The sequence below is a fragment of the Cajanus cajan genome, chromosome 6, assembly GCF_000230855.2.
Source record: "Cajanus cajan strain Asha chromosome 6, NIPB_CcT2T_4, whole genome shotgun sequence".
Lineage (NCBI taxonomy): Eukaryota > Viridiplantae > Streptophyta > Magnoliopsida > Fabales > Fabaceae > Cajanus > Cajanus cajan.
In genome coordinates this window covers 14365536-14380574 of record NC_138522.1, presented here as the reverse complement: position 1 = coordinate 14380574, position 15039 = coordinate 14365536, and positions in this window count along the sequence as shown.

The following is a 15039-nucleotide window of genomic DNA, read 5'->3' as shown; positions in this document are numbered from 1 at the left end:
ACTGAGGTGGTTTTGACCACCATGTCATCGACGTAGACCTCTATGTTCCGTCTGATCTACTGGTGGAAAACCTTGTCCATCAGCCACTAGTAGGTGGCCCCTGCATTTTTGAGACCGAAGGGCATCATTCTGTAGCATTAAATGGCATGATCGGTGATGAATGATGTGTACACCTCGTCTGGTGGGTACATCATGATCTGGTTGTACCCGGAGTAAGCGTCAAGGAAACTAAGGAGGGTGTGTCCGGATGCTCCATCAACCAGCCTATCGATGCTCGGCAAGGGGTACGAGTCCTTGGGGCATGCTTTGTTCAGGTCAGTGTAGTCGACGCACATGCGCCACCTCCCCGAGCTCTTTTTTACCAATATCACGTTTGCCAGCCACGTGGTGTATCTGACCTCACGGATGAAGCTGACATTCAGTAACTTTCGCGTCTCGGTGATGATGGCCTCCCGCCTTTCGCCACCGACCTTCCTCTTCCTCTGGGCCACTGGCCTTGCCTCCTTGTGGATTGCCAACCTGTGACAGATGAAGTTAGCATCTATACCTGGCATGTCGGCGCTGGACCATGCAAAGAAGTCGGCGTTCTTGGAGATGTCAACTTCGAGCTGTTGTCGTAACTCCGGGTTCAACTGCCTGCTGATTTTTGTGCACTGCCCAGGAAGCTTCCTGATCTGTAGGTCATCGAGCTTGTCGATGGGACTCGTTCGTTCATCATGGGAGTCGGACCTTGGGTCGAGGTCAGTGATGTCCACGTGGGTAATGTGAGCCACTGTGGGGGGATCGCTCTGGCAACGCTCGTCGGATGGAGAAACTTTTAGCTTTCGGCGTAGCACTGCCGAGCCGTCTTCTGGTTTGCCTTGACAGAGATGATCTTGCCATCATTCCCTGGGAACTTCATGGTGAGATGTGGGGTAGACACCACTGCTCCGAGTTGGTTCAACGTCGGCCTTCCAATAATGATGTTGTAGGACGTGTTGGCTTCTACGAGAAGGTATCGGACCATAATCCTCCTTGTGGAGGGAGACGTTCCGAAGGTTGTCAGCAGGTCCACATATCCTCGAGTGTGTACTCGCTCTCCTGCAAAACCAACTAGGGGCTTTATGTAAGGTTGGATAAGAGAGTGAGGGATATCTAACCTGAGGAACGTCGGCCAATACAGGACGTCAGCCGAGCTCCCTTGGTCAATCAACATCTTGTGGACCGCCTAATTGGCGACCTCCATGACGATGACCATTGGATCATCTTGGTTGGGGCTGACGCCAACGTAGTTGTCGTCAGTGAAGGTGATCGGTGGCGAGCTTTGATGCGAGGCTGAGGTAGCGGAGTGGACATTGTTGATGCTGCGCAAATGTCATTTTCGCGCCGAGCTGCTAGAGCCTCCCCCTGTGAAGCCACCTGCAATTGTGTTGATGACGCCCCGCAAGGGGGCTGACCTTGTTTCCTGGCTTACCTCGTCCTGCACTGCGCCACTGGTGTTTTGCTGAGAGCTAGAGGGTTGGTCTGTGCAGGCTTCTGAACCACGACCTCTGCCTCGCCCTCGTCCATTGTATCCTCCTCGATGGCCTTGCTGCCGCTGGACATATTGCATAAGGTGTCCCGCCTGGACGAGTTCCTCTATGCGATCTCTGAGGGTGCGATATTCCTTAGTGGTGTGACCATGATTCTTGTGGTATCGACAGTGCTTGGATTTGTCTGCACTATTGGGGTTGTGTCCTGGTGGTGGCAGGGTGAGTAGGTTGTTGTTGTTGGCCTTCCCCAGGATATGTACTCGGGGCGCATTCAAAGGGGTGTAGAAGTCGTATCTCCCCCCTTTATTTACCCTAGCAGTCTTCTTGAACTAACTATCGTTGTTGACTTTCACCTTGTCCTTGTGACCATTATCTGGTTTTGCTTGTGACTTCCCGCGAACATGGTCACGAAAAGCGGAGTGCTCTTCCATCTGTATGTACCCTGCAGCTCGGGCACGGAGTTCATCCATATCGGCGGGAGCTCGGCGACATAGGCTATCCACAAAAGGTCTCGGCTTGAGCGCCATGAGCATGGCGTGCAGGGAAACTTCAGGATTCAGGTTCTGAATCTTGACCGAGATGTTGGCTAAGCGTTCCATGAACGTCCTCAACCATTCGTCGTCGCCCTGCTTGAGACTGGCCAAGGCAGCGGAGGTGACGTGGTGAGGTCAACTCGTGGCATACTGCGCCGTGAATCGCCTGACCAGGGTGTCGAAGCTATCGATTGATTCGGCAGGTAACTGGGTGTACCAGTTCAGTGCAGCCCCCTTGAGTGAGGTCAGAAAAAACCTACACAGAACAACATCATCGTTAGTGTAAAGGTTTACTTGTGTGACGTATAAGTCGACGTGCTCGTCCGGATCCGTCATGCCATTGTAGCGGTTGATGTGGAGGGGCTTCCAGCCAAAGGGCAGAGGTGTCTCCATGGTGTCGTCCACAAAGGGATGGCGGCGGATGCTCGTTCGATTGCCTAGAGCCTGGGCTGGAGCAATGCTGACTTCATGGGTCGACCTGTTCGCCGGTGCATGTGACTGGTGTGTAGAAGGTCGGGGGGTCGGTGCCCTAGGTGCTGTTGGTGGCTGAGAAACCGAATTCCCCTCTTCCTCGTGTTGGTTACTTGGTTGAGGAGGTTGATCAAAAGGGTGCCGAGGAAGTTGGGCGCGAATATGTTCATTCTCGGCGCGCAGCACTGCTAGTTCAACTTCGTTAGCGGTATGCAGTGCCGCCAGGTCGGTTTCGTGCTTGGCACGCATGTTTTGCAGATCAGCGGTGTGTTGCTGCCGCATTTGTTCGACCTGCTCGATCAGCCTTCTCAATGCTGCTTTGTTGTCCATGCTGGTCGTATGATCGACGTCGTCTGTTGCTCGTCTACTATGGCTTCGGGTGAAAACCATAAGCGTGGCCGATGAGAGCTATCTTGATCGGCCCCACGGTGGGTGCCAAATGTTCTTACCAGAGATCTACCGTAGAGATGATTCGCTGGGTAAGATCGGCGAGCCTCCTTTGCTGGTACGTTTAATGCTCCAAGATGGGGGTGGTACCTGCAAAAGAGACTCCGATGCTAAAGTTAGTGTTTGTGGATGTACAAGTCTCATATAAGTAATGCACGTACCTTAGGGTGAATTAGGTTTTTCATAGGCCTTGGGCCCGAGATCAGTTATGACCTATTTGGATGCCGAGCTAACGTCGCCTAGCGCGTGTTTGAGGTCACTCTGCGCTGAGATGCCGAGCTCGAGCTCGACATGGCGGTACGGATAGTACAACTTTATATATTATTAATTTGGTCTTCATACATATAACACATTATTAATTTCGAGGTTCTTATCAAAATTTATAAGTGCATCAACTACCAAGGTGACATCCTTGTTGATGGAGGACCATCCTTGAAGAATCATGTGGGCCCCATCACAAGGTCCATGGCTAGGAGGGTAGAAGAGAAGGAGGGAGCTTACCCACGAAAGGATACCCTCCTCATGATCATAGAGTACTAATTACTCTCCTAAAGTCTCAATAGTATAGGGTTATTTTTATTTTCTAATATTACCCTTGTATTTTGGGGTGCTTAGGACTTAGAATTTATTTTTCTTGTATTTTCTATTTTGCGCTTGTATTTTGGGGGACTTAGAAGATAGGGCTTTATTTTTCCAAAAGGGTATGAGTATGGCTGTGACAATAATGGACCTTTTGGGCTAAGGAGAAGCATTGGCCCAAGTGGAAGGGCACCTAGGTTGCATTCTCCCATTATGCACCTAGGTGTAGCCTAGCTTAACCCAAAAAGGTACCATTTTTAGGGTAAGGTGGGTGGCACTTTTTAAGGTTCATTTGGATGTCATTTGGATTGCATTTCCTTCCCATTTAGGGAAGGAATGATCATCCAATGATGACCTAGCTGTCACACCTCCCTAGATTATGAGCTCACCCCTCACTTATAAATACCCTAGGCATCACCTCATGTAAACACTTTGGATTATTATGATATTGAGTGAGCATTTCATGCCTCAACATCCCATCCTTAGTCACTAGGTTAAATTCGGCTAACTTACTCCTATCTCCACCCTTGGAGAGTGAAACCCTATAGTGGCCTCCATCTTCACCTTGGAGTGAGCCAACTTCCATTGAGAGCTTCCACCATACTCGCCCAAAACCTTCACCCACCTAAACGCTCCCCTCCATTTGAAGGCTAAACCCTTCTTGGTGTGCCATGATCCTTGGACAAGGAACTCTCCCATTGACTCCTTCTTCATCAATGGTAGGGAGAACTCCGTCACTTGTTGTTCTAATATTCATCATGGTGGAACACTTGTAAATACATTCTGATGCTTAAGTTAGAGGGGAATCTAGTTTAAGACTGAGATTAGGAATTTTTTCATACCAGTTCTTATATATATAATTAGTGGTTTAAAAGTATTGCGTGATTTTTGGAGATAATCTTGCATGATATCCTCAGATATGTTATTATCATTGTGTGTTGTGCTCAATAACGAATATATTGCCTTTGGAGTGTTACTCTTTAATGTATTCTGGATGTTTTTTTAGATATATGGTGCTTAACTAGCATCTGGGTGACATTTAAGATCTGGTATGGCAAGCTCGGCATAGTGTAGTCGGGTTTATAGGGAGCTTAGCTCGATTTACCCAAGTTAGGCGGTACACAAGGCCCCCAATTTCAAGCTCCACAAGAGTGAAGGAATTATTAGTTTGGTTATCCTATGGTTTTGTGGTGCTAGTAGTTGGGCAATTTGGTGTGTGGTGTACATTGTTGACGATTATTTTGCGTGTATTGATGAGTAATGATTGTGGTTTTAATGAGTAGATATAGGCCACTCATTATTTTACAAATTCAAATGTGGTTTGTCAATTAAGAGAGAGAGAGAGATAAAAATGGTTATGCTACTATCATTTAAGGGCAACTTCAACAAACTACTCATTTTCTTGTTTGGCTTGTTGTGGGTTATAGGTTGACTGCTCACTCCAGGCTATTCATGATTTTGTGGTAGTTGTCATGCAACTTGCTTTGCTCTCAAGTATCAGCCCCCTTTTTTCTAGTCTTTTAGTATTTTGGTTTGTTTATCTCCACGTGAGTGCATGAATGGGGATAAGACGTTATAGTCTAGAGTTCAACGATAGTGACTCTTTTGAGGTTGTTATGTTGTTTCCTTAAGGGAATGATCCCACTGGTGCTTGTAAGGGAACTTCCAACATGGTTAGAACAAGTGTGCCCACCATCAAGGTGGTTCAGTCGATGGCGACGAAGACCATTTTTGTTAGGGTCAAGGAGTTTTTTGAGTAGATTTCGAGGGATTCCAATGATGATAAATGGAATGGTCCATTGGATAGAGAAGGCTATGAATAGGTTAAGAGTGGCGTGGATTGGTATGAAAGATAGTTAGATAGTGAAAAGTTGATTGTGGCGTTACACAAGAGTTGTGCACTTTCTACATCGTCACAAGCACATTTGTTCACTATTCACCCTTGTAATAAGGGTGATTGTGTGTATTTGGGTGAAGAGATGTATTCTTATCTGTACATGTACATGTACCATTGTATTCTGCAAGATATTGGTGTTATTCTTTCGTTTAGCGCTTTAGAGTGTTATTTCCTTAGAAAGGTGAACGTGGCCTCAAGTCAACTCCATCTGAATAGTTAGGCATTCCTTCACATTTTCCAAGTATTATGTACGTATGTGGGTATTGAATTGACTCTCGCAAAGTTTTTATATTTTTATCAAATGAAGGTTAGTTTTCTTATTGGATGGATGTTTCTTAATGGGTGGAGCAAAAAGGTTTTTTTTTTTTTCAAGTTGTACGCCTAGTCTTTTAAGTGCTTAAAGGTTAAGTATGTTCGAATTAAGGCCACCACTAGATATGAGAGAAGGAATCTCGTATTTCATGGTTCTAATAGATTAGCACAATTTCCTTGGTTTTGGAAGAAGAATTCGTTGAGGTTTAGTAGTGAGGGGAATATGAGGCTTTCAAAAACTAAGCATATCAAGTGCAAGGAGCTAGTGAAGTTGCCTTGGCCGTTGTATGTGAAGTTCGTCCTTTCATTGTTGAGTGCAAATAATTCGAACCAAGCCTTAGAAGGTGAGTTTAGGGATTTTGTGCATGTTGTTTTTGTTTATTTTTGAATTAGTTTCTAATCTATCTTTCTTATATGGGTGTAATGGGAAAGAGCATGTGGAAATAACTAAAGGCTAAGTTCAAGACAATGAAGTTTAGAGATCGACAGATGCACAGCTAGTGGTGATGGAACCAACTTCTCAATTGGGGCTAGTTGTTCATTCCTTCTCTTCTCCAAGTTGGAATGACATGATGGTGATCTCCTCAAGGGCAAGGAAGAGGTGGAGATGGTGTTTGGGCTAGGTGAAGTTGACGCTCAAAGAAAAGGAGAGAAATGGATGGTGTTTGATGGTGTAGCTCCTTTAGGCTAGCTCACTTCACTTAGGATGATGAAGGCCAACCATGGAAGACCCAAGCTCACTCTAGGTAGAGAGGAGAGGATAGGGGGCCATGGAGTTCCTATGGGACTAAGGAATGAATGAAGAGGCACAAAGGCTCACTCAAATTCATTAATTTCCAAAGTGGCTACAAGGTGGGTGACCTAGAGTACTTATAGGGAGAGAAAGGCATCTAGGGTTTCTTAGGAGCATTTGGCCAAAATTTTGGAGTCCAAATGCACCCTAAATGCAGCCCAAATGAAATGGCTTTCATTCCTCCCAAAAGACTAAAGTACCATTAGGCCTAGAAAAAGAAAGAAATGGACTTTGACCTCATAAATTAAGGTTTAAGTCCTAAAATAAATCCCAAGACTGATTTTGCCCCATAATACAAAGGCTAAATATAAATACAAAATAAAATCCTAATATTTAATGTACCCTAAAATACAAGGGCATAATAGGAAAAGAAAACAACAAACTAAGGAGAGGGCACAAAATCCACACATATGATGATCATGACTTTTGGTGTGGTGTGTTCTTCATCTTCCTCTTCTCTCCTAGCCATGGACCTTGTGATAAGCCCTATATGATGCTTCAAGGATGGTCCTCCATCAAGTGGTTTTGTTGTTGTGACGGAGGATATAGATATGGTAATGTTGAACAATACTTTTCTAGTAATGTAAACTCTAAACCCTAAACCTCTATTTCTACTCAAGGCATTGGTGTCCTCTCTTAGGGGGTTGCGGTCGTGCTTGTCTTTTTGATGTTGGTTATCCCCTTTTTGGACTTCGTGGTTAGTCGCAGGGGCGATCTTCTCAACGACTATCCTTTTAGACTAATTGCTTAAGGTGGCCCACTCAGATGAGTTTTTCAATTTTATTGCGAAGTTTTCAATAATCTTCAATGGTGTGAACGAAGCTCTTCTGGTATCGACAATGTTTCCTACGATCAACATCCTTATGAAGTCATCTAGGTTAGTGAGAATGAGTATTGGGAGTTAAAGGCTTCCTTAAACACATTCGTGTGGGGAGAAATTAGGGGGGTATTGTTCTTGTACCTTAGTGGTTTAAGCGGTTAACCCTTTTTGAATTTGATGTCGTTGTGGGGGGGGAGGGTGTAATTTGTCTGTCTTGGGGGTTCGCTTTTAACTATAGTCAAGAATTGACTTTTGTGTTGACTTGTCTCATGTTCTTCCATTTGAATGAAACTGGCAACACAAGTTCTTAGATCATTCATATCTCTAGGGCATGTCGATTAAGGTTATTTGAGAAAGGTATTTATTTTAATGTATTTAGCATGACAATGAGAGGGACTTGAGGGTGAAGGTCCTATATCTAGTTGGCGATAACAAAGAACCTCTCCATGAAATCTCGGAGTGATTCATTGTCGTCTTGTCTCATGTTGAGTAACACTAGTGTGGAAGTTTTGTGAGGTTAGTTGGTAGCGAATCGGACCCTAAACAACTACATTAGGACAACATAGATAGGTATATGTTAAACATTGGTAGGTAGGTATACAATAAAAGTGTAGAACATTCAGGTGTTGTGGGAAAGATCTTGCACAGGATTGCATCATCTTGGGTGTAGAGATTCATTATGGTTTTGTATGCAACTAAGTGTGCATCTGGGTAAGTCAAGCCATCGTACATTTTCATGATGGAATGCTTCTATCCTTTGGGAAGCGGGGTGTCGATTAAGCCATTAGTAAAGGGATGACTACGTTCATCACCGAGCCATCCCAAGGGAATTCGAGGAGAAGAGTGTCTCTCCTTATTGAGTTGGGATTCCTGTATGGAGTGTGTGTCTTAGGATGATCTAGAGAGAGTGTACTCCTCTTTTGTCGAGATTCTTGATCTTGAGTGAGTTTCATTATTCTTTCGATGTAGGGCTTGGAGTTCCTTATCATAATGTGCATGATTGGCCTTGTAGCGTCTACAATCAATCTTATGTTGCTCGTAGTGGGTAGATAAAGCTTCTTCATTACGTTTCTACATGGCTTCAATGTAGCGTAATAATTTAGCATTGGACGACAAAATAGTGGGTCCATGGTGTTGGTAGTTGCCACAAGTTCTACGAGCGAGGTCATGGTGGCTAGGGCCGTATCTAGGAAATTTGGAGCCTTAGGCAAAAATTAAGACAGGAGCCTGTGTTAATATAACCTAATAATTTTTTTTTTCTGGCTTTTTGAGCTGCAAAATTATTTATTAAAGTTTTATAAACAAGTAATTCTAACATCTCACTCTTAAAAGATAATATAGTTAACTCATTCAATCTATCTTGTAGCATAGTTGATCTTAAATATGCTTTAATCAATTTTAATTTTGAAAAACTTCTATCAGCAGTCGCAACAGTTACATGTAATAATAATATTTTATAAGCAATGTATGTATTTGGAAAAGAACATGATCTTTTTATATAGTTCAATATTTTTAATGGTGTGTTAATTTTATTTGTTAGAATTTCTTTCAATAACTTTAATTTTGAAAACAAATCAAGACCATCAATATCAGAATGATCCTCAAAACTCAAAATCTTTTCAAGATTGATACAATATTTAATCAATTCTTCTTCCCCTAAAGTTTTAAATTTATTTGAATCAAATAAAAAACCTAACATGTTTTCATATTCTAAAAATTGTTCAAATTGACTCTCAATAGAAGAAATAAATTGATGTAATATATACAAAAAATAATCAATACAAAAAGAATTTTCAGCAAAATGAGTCATTTCATCAATATCAACATCATCAAAATGTTTTTTTCCTATGAATTTTACGTTTTTCATTGAACTTATGCTCTATATCCATTTCAATAGTCATTTCTTTGGTGGATTCTAATGCAGATGCAAAACCATTTTCCCTATAATTTTTTAAATAAGTTATAAGGCCTCTTAAGTGATCTATAGCAACATCTATATGCATATCTTTAGAATTAACCGTAAAAAGTATATCATACCAAATATTCATTCCTAATAAAAATTTAAAATTCTCCATCTCATAAGTCGCTAAACACATGGCTTCACTCTTTATCTTAGGATCTTCATTAGTTTTAGATAATTGAACAGGTGCATCCCTTATTTTTGGTGCTTGAAACTTTATGGCTTTAACGCTTTCAAGTAATTTTAATAATAAAAAAATAAGAGATATAAAAAATGTAAGATATGCGTCTTATAAAATATTGGGCCTTATCTCAAATATTATTAATATTTTAAAAATTATTTTATATCAATAATACTACTGTTAAAAGAATTTGGAGATCTTATAAATTTGGGGGCTCTAAGCATTAGCCTTAATTGCCTTATTGAATGTTCGGCCCTGATGGTGGCTATGGAGGCAAGAGACTATTGTTCAAGGATAGAGCCCATGTTGTTGTTTGTTGTGGATATTTTTGTTATGTTGTTGTTCATCTTTGGGTTTCAGGTGAAAACCATATGTGGTTGAATGATAGTTTTATTTCGACCCCATGGTAGACACCAAATGCTCTTACCAGAGTTTGCAAGTACACCAACAACTGAGATGACATTCTTGTTGTTCCAATATCCACGGTGGTGAGGGATAACTATAAAAACACTCTAACACTCAACTTAGAGGGAAGTCTAGATTAAGAATGAGATTAGAGTTTTTGTCATACCTAATGCCCTATATATAGTGTTGCATGATTTAGAAGATAATCTTGCTCATATCTTTCGATACATTACTATCATTGCAAGTGATGCTTAATGATAGAGATATTATCTTTGAAGTGTCACTCTTTAATGTATTCCATTATTTTTAGAGATATGGTGCTTAAATTTGACGTGACAAACTTGGTTAGATGAAGTCAAGTTTATGGGAGGGTTCAGCTCGATTTACTTGAGCAAGATGGTACACATGTAATATATTTTTAATATGATCCTTACATATGCAAGATAAAATTAAAAATGTGTTAATAGTATAAGAGCCAAATTAAGAATAAAAATCAATTTGATAATGTGTAAGATAGTGTCAAAAGTATATTTTTAATACACTTATATTATTAATATATTTTTAGTACTGTGAAATGAATATTTATAACGAAGCTTATATTATTCTTTTAATGATGAAACATATTATTAAAAAAATATATTTATATATTTAAAGATATATATATATATATATAAATAAATGTTATATAACTTTTATTATAAATTAATAAGAAATAAGAAAATATTTAAAAGTATCTTTATTTTAAGAATGAGATTAGAGTTTTTATCATACTTGGTATCCTATATATAATGCATGATTTTAGAAGATAATCTTGCATGATATTTTTAAATATATTACTATCATTGCGTGTGATGCTTAATGACATAAATATTATCTATAAAGTGTCGCTTTTTAATATATTCCATAATTTTTTGGAGATATGGTACTTAATTGGTAACTAGGTATGATTCAGTCTAATTTACTTAAATAGGACGATACATATATAATATATTTTTAATATAATCTTTATATATTCAAGATAAAATAAAAATATATATTAATAATATAAGAACCAAAGTTAGAATAAAAATCAAATTCATAATGTGTAAGATAGTGTAAAAAAGTTTTAGGAATTTCATAAATAAGCTTATACATAAAGATTATTTTGATTAACTTCAAATATACAATGCCAAATTAAAAATGTTCCGGCCAAGGGGTGGATTAGGGTTTCTTCCTAGATCAAGCCTCTGAGCCAGAGCATTCAAGAGTGTAATCTGTAATCTGCTTACATAGCCTTAGGGTTTTAGGTTTTATACTTTCTTATTCATAGGCCTCATGGGCCCTGTGAGCGCAGAGATTTTCATGACCGTTTTTATTTGAAAGATATTTGGTAATTAAAGGTGGGATTTTGTCCTTGATATCGGGTCAGCGTTTGTGTGGGAAAGTTGGATCAGATTTTGACCGAGATAATGCACCTGCGCAAAAGGTCAAATCGGATTTTTGACCGAGTTTGCCCATGTAGAGGGATCAGGTCAGATTTTGACTGAGTGGACCCATGTAGAGAGGTCAAATCGGATTTTGACCAAGTGGACCCATATAGAGAGGTCAAATCGGATTTTGACCGAGTGGAGCCATATAGAGGGATCAGATCGGATTCTAACTAGGACGGTACATTTGCCTTCCAGCCCTGAGCCTGTAAGGCGAGAGGGCTTAGTTGGCCATACATCAGATCAATTCCTATGTAAAGGGATCAAATCGGATTCTATCCGGGATGGTACACTTGCCTTCCAGCCCTGAGACTATAAGGCGAGAGGGCTTAATTGGCCACACATCGGATCAATACCTGTGTAGAGGGATCAGATCAGATTCTAACCGGGACGATACACTTGCCTTCCAACCTTGAGCCTGTAAGGCGAAAGGGCTTAACTAGCGATGAGGTCGGACTATCACCGAGACGGTACACTCCTTGAGCCTCTAAGGCGACCAAAATAGAAGTCATGAAGAAATTTGTAGAGGGTTTTGATGCTGCCACAACTCAAGTAAAATTTCTTTATGCTGATCTCGACCTTAGAGGCCTTAGATATTTCAAAGAAATTGCGGATGGTGAACTCGTGGATCCCCCAGAAGACGATTAGAATCGCTTGTTATTCATCGTAGGCTCTTTATTTTTGTATGAACTATGCACTACTTTTAGCTTTTAGATGAATGCTACCTGTTGACTTGAATGTTTTTGGTTATTTAAATTATAACGTTTTGAGCAAACGCGTCTCTCATCCAAATTCTGACGTTAGGGCAAAGAAAAAATGACCAAGTTAAACATGTTTTTGGAACAAATATACCTCTCGTCCAAATTCCGATCTCATGAAAAATGAGGAAAAATAATCTAAGTTCAAAATTTGTTTTTGTACAGAATCACTAGTCGTTCGAAATCCAATCCCCTTTCATTCTCGGTATATACAACTATGTCTCCAAAATTTTGACCTCACGATGTATGAAGAAATTAAAACCAAGTTAAAAACTTCTTTCTTGGTATACAACACCAAGTCCCCAAAATGCGGACCTGACGATGTATGAAGAAATTAAAACCAAGTTACAAACTTTTTTCTTGGTAACACTAAGTCTCCAAAATGCTAACCTCATGATTAATGAAGAAATAAAAACCAAGTTTAAAACTTTTTCTTGGTATATAACACTAGGTCTCCAAAATGCCGACCTCATGATTAATGAAGAAATAAAACCAAGTTTAAAACTTTTTCTTGGTATATAACACTATGTCTCCAAAATGTCGACCTCATGATTAATGAAGAAATAAAACCAAGTTTAAAACTTCTTTCTTGGTATATAACACTAGGTCTCCAAAATGCCGACCTCATGATTACTGAAGAAATAAAACCAAGTTAAAAACTTCTTTCTTGGTATTTAACACCAGGTCTCCAAAATGCCGACCTGACGATGTATGAAGAAATTAAAACCAAGTTCAAAACTTTTTTCTTGGTAACACTAAGTCTCCAAAATGCTGACCGCGTGATTAATGAGGAAATAAAAACCAAGTTTAAAACTTTTTCTTGGTATATAACACTAGGTCTCCAAAATGCCGACCTCATGATTAATGAAGAAATAAAAACCAAGTTAAAAACTTTTTTCTTACTATATAATACCGACCAAGTCTCCAAAATTCCGATCAGGTCTCCAAAATGCCGACCTCGCGATTAATGAAGAAATAAAAACCAAGTTAAGAACTTTTTCTTAGTATATAATGCCGACCAGGTCTCCAAAACGCCGACCAGGTCTCCAAAACGCCGACCAGGTCTCCAAAACGCCGACCAGGTCTCCAAAATGTTGACTTCGCGATTAATGAAGAAATAAAAACCAAGTTAAGAACTTTTTCTTAGTATATAATGCCGACCAAGTCTCCAAAATACCGACCAGGTTCCAAAATGCCGACCTCGAGATTAATGAAGAAATAAAAACCAAGTTAAGAACTTTTTCTTAGTACATAATGCCGACCAGATCTCCAAAACCCAGACCAGGTCTCCAAAATGCCGACGTCGCGTAAAACGGAGAGACACATCGTCCAGATTCTGATCTCTTGTATAATGAGAGAAAATAATTCGAGTTATTTATACTCGCCCAGTCGGATTTTTACCGATCAATCACGAGTTTTGGTCTTCGAGTTATTTATACTCGTCCAGTCAGATTTTTACCGATCAATCACGAGTTTTGGTCTTCGAGTTATTTATACTTGCCCAATCAAATTTTTACCAACCAATCACGAGTTTGTCTTCGAATTATTTATACTCGCCCAGTCGGATCTTTACCGATCAATCACGAGTTTGTCTTCGAGTTATTTATACTCGCCCAGTTAGATTTTTACTGATTAATCACGAGTTTGTCTTTGAGTTATTTATACTCGCCCAGTCAGATTTTTACCGATCAATCACGAGTTTTGGTCTTCGAGTTATTTATACTCGCCTAGTCGAATTTTTATCGATCAATCACGAGTTTCTCTTCGAGTTATTTATACTCGCCCAGTCAGATTTTTACCGATAAATCACGAGTTTGTCTTCGAGTTATTTATACTCACCTAGTCAGATTTTTACCGATCAATCATGACTTTTGGTCTTTGAATTATTTATACTCGCCTAGTCAGATTTTTACCGATTAATCACGAGTTGGTCTTCGAGTTATTTATACTCACCCAGTCGGATTTTTACCAATCAATCACGAGTTAGGTCTTTGAATTATTTATACTTTCCCAGTCGGATTTTCACCGATCAATCACGTGTTAGGTCTTCGAGTTATTTATACTCGCCCAATTTGATTTTTAGCGATCAATCATGAGTATTGGTCTTCGAATTATTTATACTCGCCCAGTCGTATTTTTACTGATCAATCACGAGTTTGTCTTCGAGTTATTTATACTCGCCCAGTTGGATTTTTACCGATCAATCACGAGTTTTGGTCTCCGAGTTATTTACACTCGTCCAGTCGGATTTTTACCGATCAATCACGAGTTTTGGGCTTCGAGTTATTTGTACTTGCCCAATCAAATTTTTACCAATCAATCACGAGTTTGTCTTCGAGTTATTTATACTCGCCCAGTCGGATTTTTACCGATCAATCACGAGTTTGTCTTCGAGTTATTTATACTCGCCCAGTCAGATTTTTTCCCATTAATCACGAGTTTGTCTTTGAGTTATTTATACTCGCTCAGTCAGATTTTTACCGATCAATCACGAGTTTTGGTCTTCGAGTTATTTATACTCGCCTAGTCGGATTTTTATCGATCAATCACGAGTTTCTCTTCGAGTTATTTATACTCGCCCAGTCGGATTTTTACCGATAAATCACGAGTTAGGTCTTCGAGTTATTTATACTCGCCCAGTCAGTTTTTTACCAATCAATCACGAGTTAGGTCTTCGAGATATTTATACTCGTCCAGTCGGATTTTTACCGATCAATCACGAGTTTTTGTCTTCGAGTTATTTATACTCACCTAGTCAGACTTTTACCGATCAATCATGAGTTTGTCTTCGAGTTATTTATACTCACCTAGTCAGATTTTTACCTATCAATCACGAGTTTTGGTCTTCAAGTTATTTATACTCGCCCAGTCGGATTTTTACCGATCAATCACAAGTTAGGTCTTCG